Here is a 9,145-nt window from a genome sequence, read left to right as displayed (position 1 = left end):
ACCAATCTATGAAAGCAGCTTTGATAGTTCGAAAACAAACATGCCAATGAGAGACAATACATAAATCAGTAAATTAGCACCTGCAGTGTAACATTTTCCTTCCCCTTTCATTTACCTCTGTTTGTAATTTACGACTTTGCAGCTCGATCGTCTTGCCAAGATTTTAAGTTAAACTATGTTATAGGTGACGTTTTCTTGAGGTGACATGCTCGGCTGCAGCTCCAGCTGGAAGAATCAGTATCCTGGGCCAAATCTCAGCACCTGCAGTGATGGATTATTTCCTGGCTTCTACCCGTTTTAATCAGGTCGCCTGCAGTTCACTGAATCGTAGCGAGAATCAATTAAGTGACACTTGGAGAGGTTTCAGCAAAGGAGATACACACACTCATATATATGGGGACTTCAAATGGGAATAGGCTATAAAACTAAATCATACAGTATCTTAAAACACATTTTCACATTATCCCCTCAGTGCAAAAGACATTATGAGAATATATGAGCTTTATTTTTCTTTATCTGTGTTAAAGAATGAAGTGTTTTGGGATATGAGGTCATGCAAAGTGCCTTTGAAACCTCATATTTGTATATGAGGTTTCAGACTATACAGCACAGTATGTACAGTGTGTCACACACAACAATCTGAAATGAAAATGTTAAAAATTTCAATTTCCTTTAATCCGATCTCCCTTTGATCATGTCAGTCCTGTAGGATCAAATACACCCTTAGAGGAAGTTCTAAAGTAAGCAAATGAGGTCTGATAGGAGAACAGTTTTAAAAATGCAGCTGTATTTAACAATGTGTCAAACAGGATGTGTGTAGAGATGAGAAGCAGCCATTGGTGTAACTCTGATGAGAGGCAGGGTAAACACGTGAATATGAAGACAAATTTTACACAGAATAATAGAGGGGTACATTGAAAGTACTGTGTTTGAAGGGGTGTTAATTACAACAAGTAAACATTACAAAATCACTTCAGAAACTATTAGAAACCATCAAGCAAAGGGGAACTTTATTGACTGACACACAAAGGAAGTGATGAACAGAGCTAGCCAGCTTGCAAATCCTGTAACTGGAGACTACACTACAAAAGCAACATAACCCACATACTCACAAATACTATGCAAATTATATTAATGTATAAAGTCATTCAGTGATCCAACCTCACTGATAGTACTAGGATTTTTTTTTTCCTCCTAAACTCTTCTAGGCAAACTGATGTTTTCCATAAAGTGTTTAAGAGGGGCACTGAGTTTTTTTCACCCTGTGCCCCCTACAGATGGTTTGCATTTCCTCTGTAAATTTTTACATACAGGGTTTCGGCACCACTTTAAAAATCAGAAACAACGCTTTTTAAGACCTACAGTAATTAAAAATAAAAATAAAACGAGAAAATATTTTCGTTTTGTTTTTCCTTTTTTCTTTGCTTTTTTATTTTATAAAGAAACAATAAATGCACATAATAGTATAAAATCGATTTATTTTAGTATAATTATCCCTACAACACAGTATGTGATACTTTTCATTGCCACACATGACAACAAAGCAAGTCTAGGTTTTGAGCCAGACACAAGACATTTGAACATGTCTAAAATGATCTGTCATTTTAACCATTTAGAGTTTTTAGGATTTCAGCCAGTTGACCATTCTAGCCTAAAATAAACATTAAGCTTAAAACAAACAACTGAAAATAATTGAAAATAATTCAATGTTTAATTAACTTTTAATTCAATTCCGCTTTCTTCATATAACACCAAATCACTGCAATATTGTAGGATAAAAATGCTTCAGTGTGAGAGAGAAAAGACCTCCAGCAGAACCAGGCTTGGGAATTGCAGCCATCTGCCTTAATCAGTTGGGTACGAGGAGAATGGGAAGGGGCAAAAAAGGAATAATATATTTATTTCTATACTTCGTATATATATTACATATATTACACCTGGGATGTTGATCAAATGATATGGCTGACTTCTGACCAAGCAGTGCCATCATGACACAGGTGTGTGTACACATGAGAGAAAGTTTTATTTGGTCCACATCGCTGACCAGTGTCATTCTGCAGTTAGAAATCCTCAGCTGTGATGTTTTCTTTCACATCAAAGACAGATGCATGCCTGCTACCTGGTGAAGCGATGGCAGCAGGGTTATTTATGGGAAGAAGACAAGCTGCCTGAGGCAGTATGGGGCTAGGGGAAAGATTTTCTGCTGAAAAAGCTTTATGTTATGTTACAATGACATGTACCACCTATCAAAACATTTTTGCAGATCACATACATCACTTCATGGCAAAAGTATTCCCCGATCGCAGAGATGCCTTCTGACAGATTAATGCACCCTGTTGCACTGCAGAAATGATTTGGGAATAATTCGAGGAACATGAAAAAAATGTTCAAGATATTTACTTAAGCTCCAAATTCACTCAATCCAAACAAGCATGTCTAGGATGTGAAAGTCTGAGCCACTGAGGCACCACCTTGCAGCTTGGAGGGCTTGGGAGATATGCTGTTTATGTCTTGATGGCTGATACAAGGAACACCTTCAGAGGTATTGCTGAATGTATGCCTTGAAGGCTAAGTCTTGCTTTGGCAGAACAAGAAGTTCATATAAAGTATTAAGCAGGTGTTTTTAATGTTGCAGAGAGCAGATGTATGTCTTCAACTTTCTTTCATGTGGGTTGTTGATGTTTCAGCATCTAAGAAGATTAAAGAAAATCAATTAAGTTGGTATTGTTCTCATTTAAAATGTTCTAAACAGCTAAACATTGCCTTTATTTTGTGTGGACCTATCCAGTTTTCATGTGATGTCAGAGCTACGGGGACATGCCTATCTGGTGAGCAAAAGCAGTGCTTTGCCCTCCAGCCATCCTTTGATGATCTATTTAACTCGAATTTAGCCAAAATGCCTGATAGTTGCTGTGCTATCGGATCCATTAATCAGTCTGTTCATTTACAGCTGCCAAAAGAGTGTAGAGTACTTATTGTTTATTGACAAATTAATGCTACCTGAACTTTTCTGGTCCTACATTGTAAAAATACAAGTCAACAAAACGGGTGACCATATTTTGATTTCCAAAAAGGAGGACACTTGGCCCAGTCATGAAGAACTTTAATGATACTGTTTGCTTAAAGAAAATTTTAACATATTTAAATCATGCCTTCTCTGTGCGGTTAATGAATGGTGAAATAAAAAATGTCATACAGGCTTTTACAAGTCAACAAGGGCAAAAAAATAACTTAAAAACCTCTGGAATTAAATAATGGTACAGAAATAAGGCCTCATCTGTATATATATAAAAAAATTACCCGTACCGGGACAGTACAAGGTTTGGCATATTTTAAACATCATCAGGCACACTGCAGTGCGCTCTGTCCCGTCTGTGAGCGCAGAACAACCACTCACGAAGCAGCAGCTTGGGATGACGTCATGCATATGGGTCCCCTGTAGGCCTATAGAAAAACCCGGACGTTTTCATCAATCTCGAAAATCCCTCTGGATGAATCAGCTGCATTTGAAATCTTTCATCCTGGCAGCAGTGTAAGGTGAGCGATTCTCTACAAGATACATATGAAAGTCACTGAACTGAAGCTCTGGCCACTTCCAGGCATTTGGACAGAATATGGATCACATGTCTCCTAGTCTAGTATAGTACAGTGCATGCAGAAAGTATTCACACCACTTCACTTGTTCCATTTTGTTATCTTGTCTGTGTCCTTAGGGTTGTTGTCCTGTTGGTAGATGTGTGCCTTTCCATTCAAGTGAGTTTACAACAAGTGGACTCCTGTCAAGTTGTAGAAACACAAGTAGAGTGTCACTGCAAAGGCCGTGAATACATGTTGTATTTTTGTTTTTGATGTTTAATAAAGTTCAAGCAAACATTTTTTTCACCTGAGGTATTCTATGCAGCTATTTGGTGGTGAAAATAAATGTAATTTGTTTTTGAGTAATCCCGTAACATGATAAATGTGGAACAAGTGAAGCACCATGAATAGTTTCCAGAAGCACTGTAAATTCATGCTGAATCACACTGGTAATTTGTTACATTGACAATATTTTTTCTACCTTCTTTTTCAAGCAGGTATCATAAATGAAAGGCTGAAGGGAAACTGTAGATATACTGGAGTGATAAGCATCTGCTTAATAACAGTTCTAAAAAAAAACATGTTTTTAGATTTAGATTGTGCATTTGTGTAATCTCTACAGTGTGACATGCATGAAATAACCAAAAAATGTGCGTTAAATTTCAAAACATCTTTTAAAAACTGTTCACCATAAATTAAACGTTTTTATTACCTATTTTCCAACTACTTATGTGTATACTGACCTTAAAATTTAAGGATCTTTGTCAGGATCTTTTATCAGGCAACAGAAAAATAAAAGATTTTTGTTTGCATAAAAATATCACCCATCACATGTGCGAGGAGTCCAAGATGAACGTCCCCTCGATAGAATTAATGTAATGCAATTCAAATCATCTTATTCCATCCAGCCAATATTTGTCAAAGCTGTCACTGTCCAAATGCAGGAAACCTGAGAACTTCAAATCTGGGCTGTCACTGTCAATAAAAATAACTGCTACATGTTTGAAATTTTATGATTACAAATGTGTATGTCCATGCCAGATTATTGCTCAATTGATAACCTAATGATGAGGGTTGGCTTTGTTGCTCTGGGGGAACCGGTGCCAGCAGGACTTAGAAGGCTTTTTAAGTTACTATAAGCCCATTATAACCACTTTGTTAATGTTATAAATAAATAAATAGGGGCCAGGAAACTTTCAGAGCCCTATCCTGGATTAGGTTCATGAGCTCGCATGAAGAGATTCTCTGCTCCTTCTCTCAATCCTTCAGCAGCTGAGGATTTGAACAGGCAAATTCCAGTTTTTTCTGACAGAGCCAATTCTTCATCTTCCAAACAAGTTGTTTTAAGTTCATCAGTCCAGACAGTTGACTGTAGACGTCTATGGCATGCTAGTTATGGAAAATGCCCCGAGGCATATCTGAAATCCATGAATATTTCTCATGGTTAGGAGATGGTCACAGGAAGATGCTTGAATGTGCAGTATGAGTTGCTCTACCTCTGTCCACACTTGGCTAAGTGTTGGGCTAGTATATTTGCTATTCTCAGTCACAGAGAGATAATGCAAAATATTAATTAAAAAAACAGAGACCTTTAATGTTGTGCCTCAAATCTGCTCAAGCTAATTTTCCAGTTTTGGGGTCCAGCTCCTAATGCTTCTATTACCACTAGGACTACTTTGGACTTTACCTTTCATATCTGCTCCAGATGTTTGTTCAGCACCTGGTTCTTCTACATTTTCTTGAGCTCCTTCTTCCCGATGTTGCTGTCCGCTAGGATTGCCACATCTATCACAACTGTGGTCTTCTGTTCCTTGTCAACAACCACTACATTATGTCTGGTTGGTTGGCCAGCAGCTGTTTGTCTGTCTGGAAGTGGAAGTCCCAAAGGACCTTACTCCTGTTGTTCTCAACCACCTTTTGTGGTTGAGGACTTGGGGACTTCTAATCCATATGCAGCACAGATGTTCCTGTACACGATCACAGCCACTTGGTTGTGCCTTTAAGTTTATTCTGTCCCAACTTGCTTCCTACACCCTATTACTATATGTTGAATAGTCTCTGGGGCACAGGCTGCAAATTGGGCTCTGCCAGCTGGTACTTTGGGCTTGTTCTTGAGCTCCCATGATCAGAGCCTCTGTGCAGTCCTTTAAGCCATTTTTTTCCATCCACTGGTAGGATTTCTTGATGTCAGCCACTTCTTCCATCTGTTGATGGTATATCACATGAGGGGCCTGGTTTTCCATCGTAGATCTCCATCCTCATCACAGTCTTCAGGTGCCTGCAGCATTCTTGGAGCAGCTCATCTTGGGATGCCATCTTCCTAATACATTTGAAGATGCTCCATTTTTCATACCGGATTCTGGGGTTCACACTCAGTAATCTTTGCCTTCTCTCTTTCGCTTGTTCATAGAGCCTTAGTGTACTAGACTTCGAGCGAGAAGTTTTTGTGTATTAACATTAGTGTCATCTATTTCCTCCTATGGCCAACTTATTGCAACTTATTATTCTAGCTGGGTATCTGATGGCCAGTAGGGGAGCATGTATTGATGGCTTAGATCTCATTCTACCACTGAGTTGGCTTGTCAGCACCTGTTTTACCTTCTGGCAGTATTTGGCCCTGGCTGACCTTCATGCATCTTCATGATGGCCTGTGGGATACCCAGGTACTTGTAGCTGTCTTGTATATCTGCTATTCTCCCTTCTGGGCGCCTACACCCCTTCAGTCTCTCTTTGCAACCATTTAGTCACACCTACTAAACACACACACAAACTAAACTGTAGTTATACAAATGTGTGTGTGTGTGTGTGTGTGTGTGTGTGTGTGTGTGTGTGTGTGTGTGTGTGTGTGTGTGTGTGTGTGTGTGCGCTACGTGCATGCCATTTAGCCAAATATTTGCCTTTGGTGTAGGACTGGTCAGTGGCTGGGAGTTGGGAGACCCATGAAGAGAGGAGGGAGGGTGTGCCTCGAGCCAGTCGGTGCCTTTGAAAGGGGATCAGAGCAAGTTTTTGTCTAATTACTAACATGTTTTCACCTAGACATGTAAGCCATGGCAGAATCTGCTGAGTGACTAAAAGAAACTGAGAAAACTAAACAGTTGGCTGGGGGGGAGTACTGTTATTGAATTCAACAAGGAAATGCCACAGCTTTTGTTATGAAAATATCTTGATTGACCTAAGTCCTTTCCAGATTTAGTCTTTTCTTAGCATTGTTGTCCAGAACTCTAAAAAAGGCAAACATTATGCCAGCCAAAAGAGACTAACTACTAACTAAAACTAGACACTCTCTATAGAGAGAATTAATACAGCTTGGCAGTCAAGTCCATTTTCATCAAACTCCAGGAGAAAAACTAAAAAGAGCAGTGATATATGGTGAGACGTCTTTTGTATCTGAAGCCAACGTTGGCAGAAACTCATGGTCTCAATGAAGAATGGTTTTGCTACCTACACACTGAACCATTATTTTGACACCCTTCTATTTCACAGTGAAATCTAAGCTCCCTCCGAGGGTATCATTTACTGTGCGGCTGCCTTACAGTTTTCAAGAAAATTAAAATTAATGTGAAATAATTTCCAAAATTATAGCACACTAGAAGAGCAATCCCTAGCTGCTTACTCATTTGTGAACCGCAGACAAGCGAGAGACTCTGATTCACGTTTCACTTTTAAAAGAGTCTCAGCAGGGGAGTCGAGGGAAATGTCTTCCTGCCTCACCCACACTTCCTGTTCAAAGCCTGCCTCCATAGAGGACAAAAACCCAAAACAGCTATCAGTATTAAGACACAGCTTCCTCTTATCAGCTCTGCCACAGGGAGATTTACACAGTTTGTTTCCAAAATGTCTATTATGTCTTAAATCACCCGTGTCACCCATGAATAGGGCGAACAAACACTTGTCTTAATTACAAGCAGCCACAATATCCATCTTTTAAGCGATGATTCATTATTATTCATGAAAAAAAAATCAGCCAAAAACATTTGCAACTAAATCTTTACCAGACATGGTACCGCAGCTATTCACACTGTGTGTAAAAACATGCTACACAACAATCAACTCCATGTCACTGCAGAAAATAAACTAGCTTTCAGCTTCTGCAGTGAGTGGGTATGACAGCATTCAAATTTGAGCAGAACCTTCATACTGAAAAGATCTACTCCGAGTCAGTGCTCTGAAGACCTTGCATGCAGCAGGCAGCTATTGTTTCCTCCATTGTTCTCCGTAGCGACTTAAATAAAGAGAGTCTCCAAAGCCACACCGCTCTAAATATGTATTTCTGCTGTGCTAATTAGAGACTGTCTGTCAAGCGGGCACTGAGCCCAGGATGAGGGATGGCTAAATATACCAAAACAAAAACAAAGCTTCCAAATGGAAAATTATAAACATTTAGACAGAAAAATCAAGGTCAAAATTGAAAAATATAAGTGTGTATTTGCTTAACTGAAGGAGAAGTGCAGCAGCGACAGAAGTCTGTGGTTTGGTCACAAGTTTTGAGACTGTGACTATGAAGCAGGAGCTCTGAGAGATTTTAAAAAGGCAGGAAGGGTCACAGTGTCACTGAGGCAGTTTGCAGAAATTTCAGACAGAAAATGTTCTTCCTTCTATTTTAAAGTGGTTCAATTTAGATGAGCTGCTGCAAAAAGTGTTCTGTGATTCCACTAGTGTAATAAAGTGTGACTTTAGCAGGAAAAAATATCAGATATTATCATATACATAATGGTGATTATCTTTAGATTCTTTGGGCAACTTTAAAAACGTTGTAGCCACGTTTGCTACAATGAAAAAAACAGCAAACAGTTATCTAGTTTTATTTTTATGTAATTTGACGAGTATTCAGTCATGTGAAAAAGAAAGCTTTTACAGGACTGTGTGAAAAACTAAGTACACTCTTATTGTTTCCATACTTCAGCTCAATTCAGTAATACAGAGAAAACCCCAACAATCAAACGCGCCCCTTCGAGCAAGCACTTGGTGACAGTGGGAATGAAAAACTCTGTTTTAACAGGAAGAAAATGCTTGAAGAACCAGGTGTAGGGAGTGTTGGGTGTTGTTCACGTTACGCATAAAAATTTGTGCCAGTTTAAACTATTAAAGATTGTAGTAGGTAAACTTATCATTTTCTCACATTTCTGTCACTGTTGTGTTCTCACAGTGGTTGTTGATCAATGGCCATGATGAAGGAACTGACCTCCCAGCCTATTGTTCCTTCAGTGGGCTGGTTTCAGTCATTATCCAAATGTTCTGTTTATAAGATTGAGGAACGAAACGTTTCTTCCACTGAAAACGCTACGTCCAGATGAACAGAATCAACTTTAGGAGGTTCTGTAACTGTTGTTTATTTTGTTAAATTCCCTCATATTGGATGTATCCTTGCAAACCAGCTCTAGGTTCAAGTTCATATGACATCCATCTGAGGAAAGTTGGCGCTGCCTGATAAAGACATTCTTAGCAGGAGCATACCAAAGTCTGAGCATATTATGTAGAAACGCAAAGTTCTGGCTGTGCTTCAAACCTCTACAATATCCCTGCAAATATTTGTCTTTTTACCCGAATAGCAATGAGGTGTTTAAAAATA

This window comes from Rhamphochromis longiceps, linkage group LG11 (assembly GCF_057381845.1).
Source record: "Rhamphochromis longiceps isolate RC_006_pf linkage group LG11, R_longiceps_female_GT1.1, whole genome shotgun sequence".
In the NCBI taxonomy this organism is placed as follows: domain Eukaryota; kingdom Metazoa; phylum Chordata; class Actinopteri; order Cichliformes; family Cichlidae; genus Rhamphochromis; species Rhamphochromis longiceps.
The sequence above is the reverse complement of the archived record's forward strand: the minus strand, read 5'-3'. Positions refer to the sequence as shown.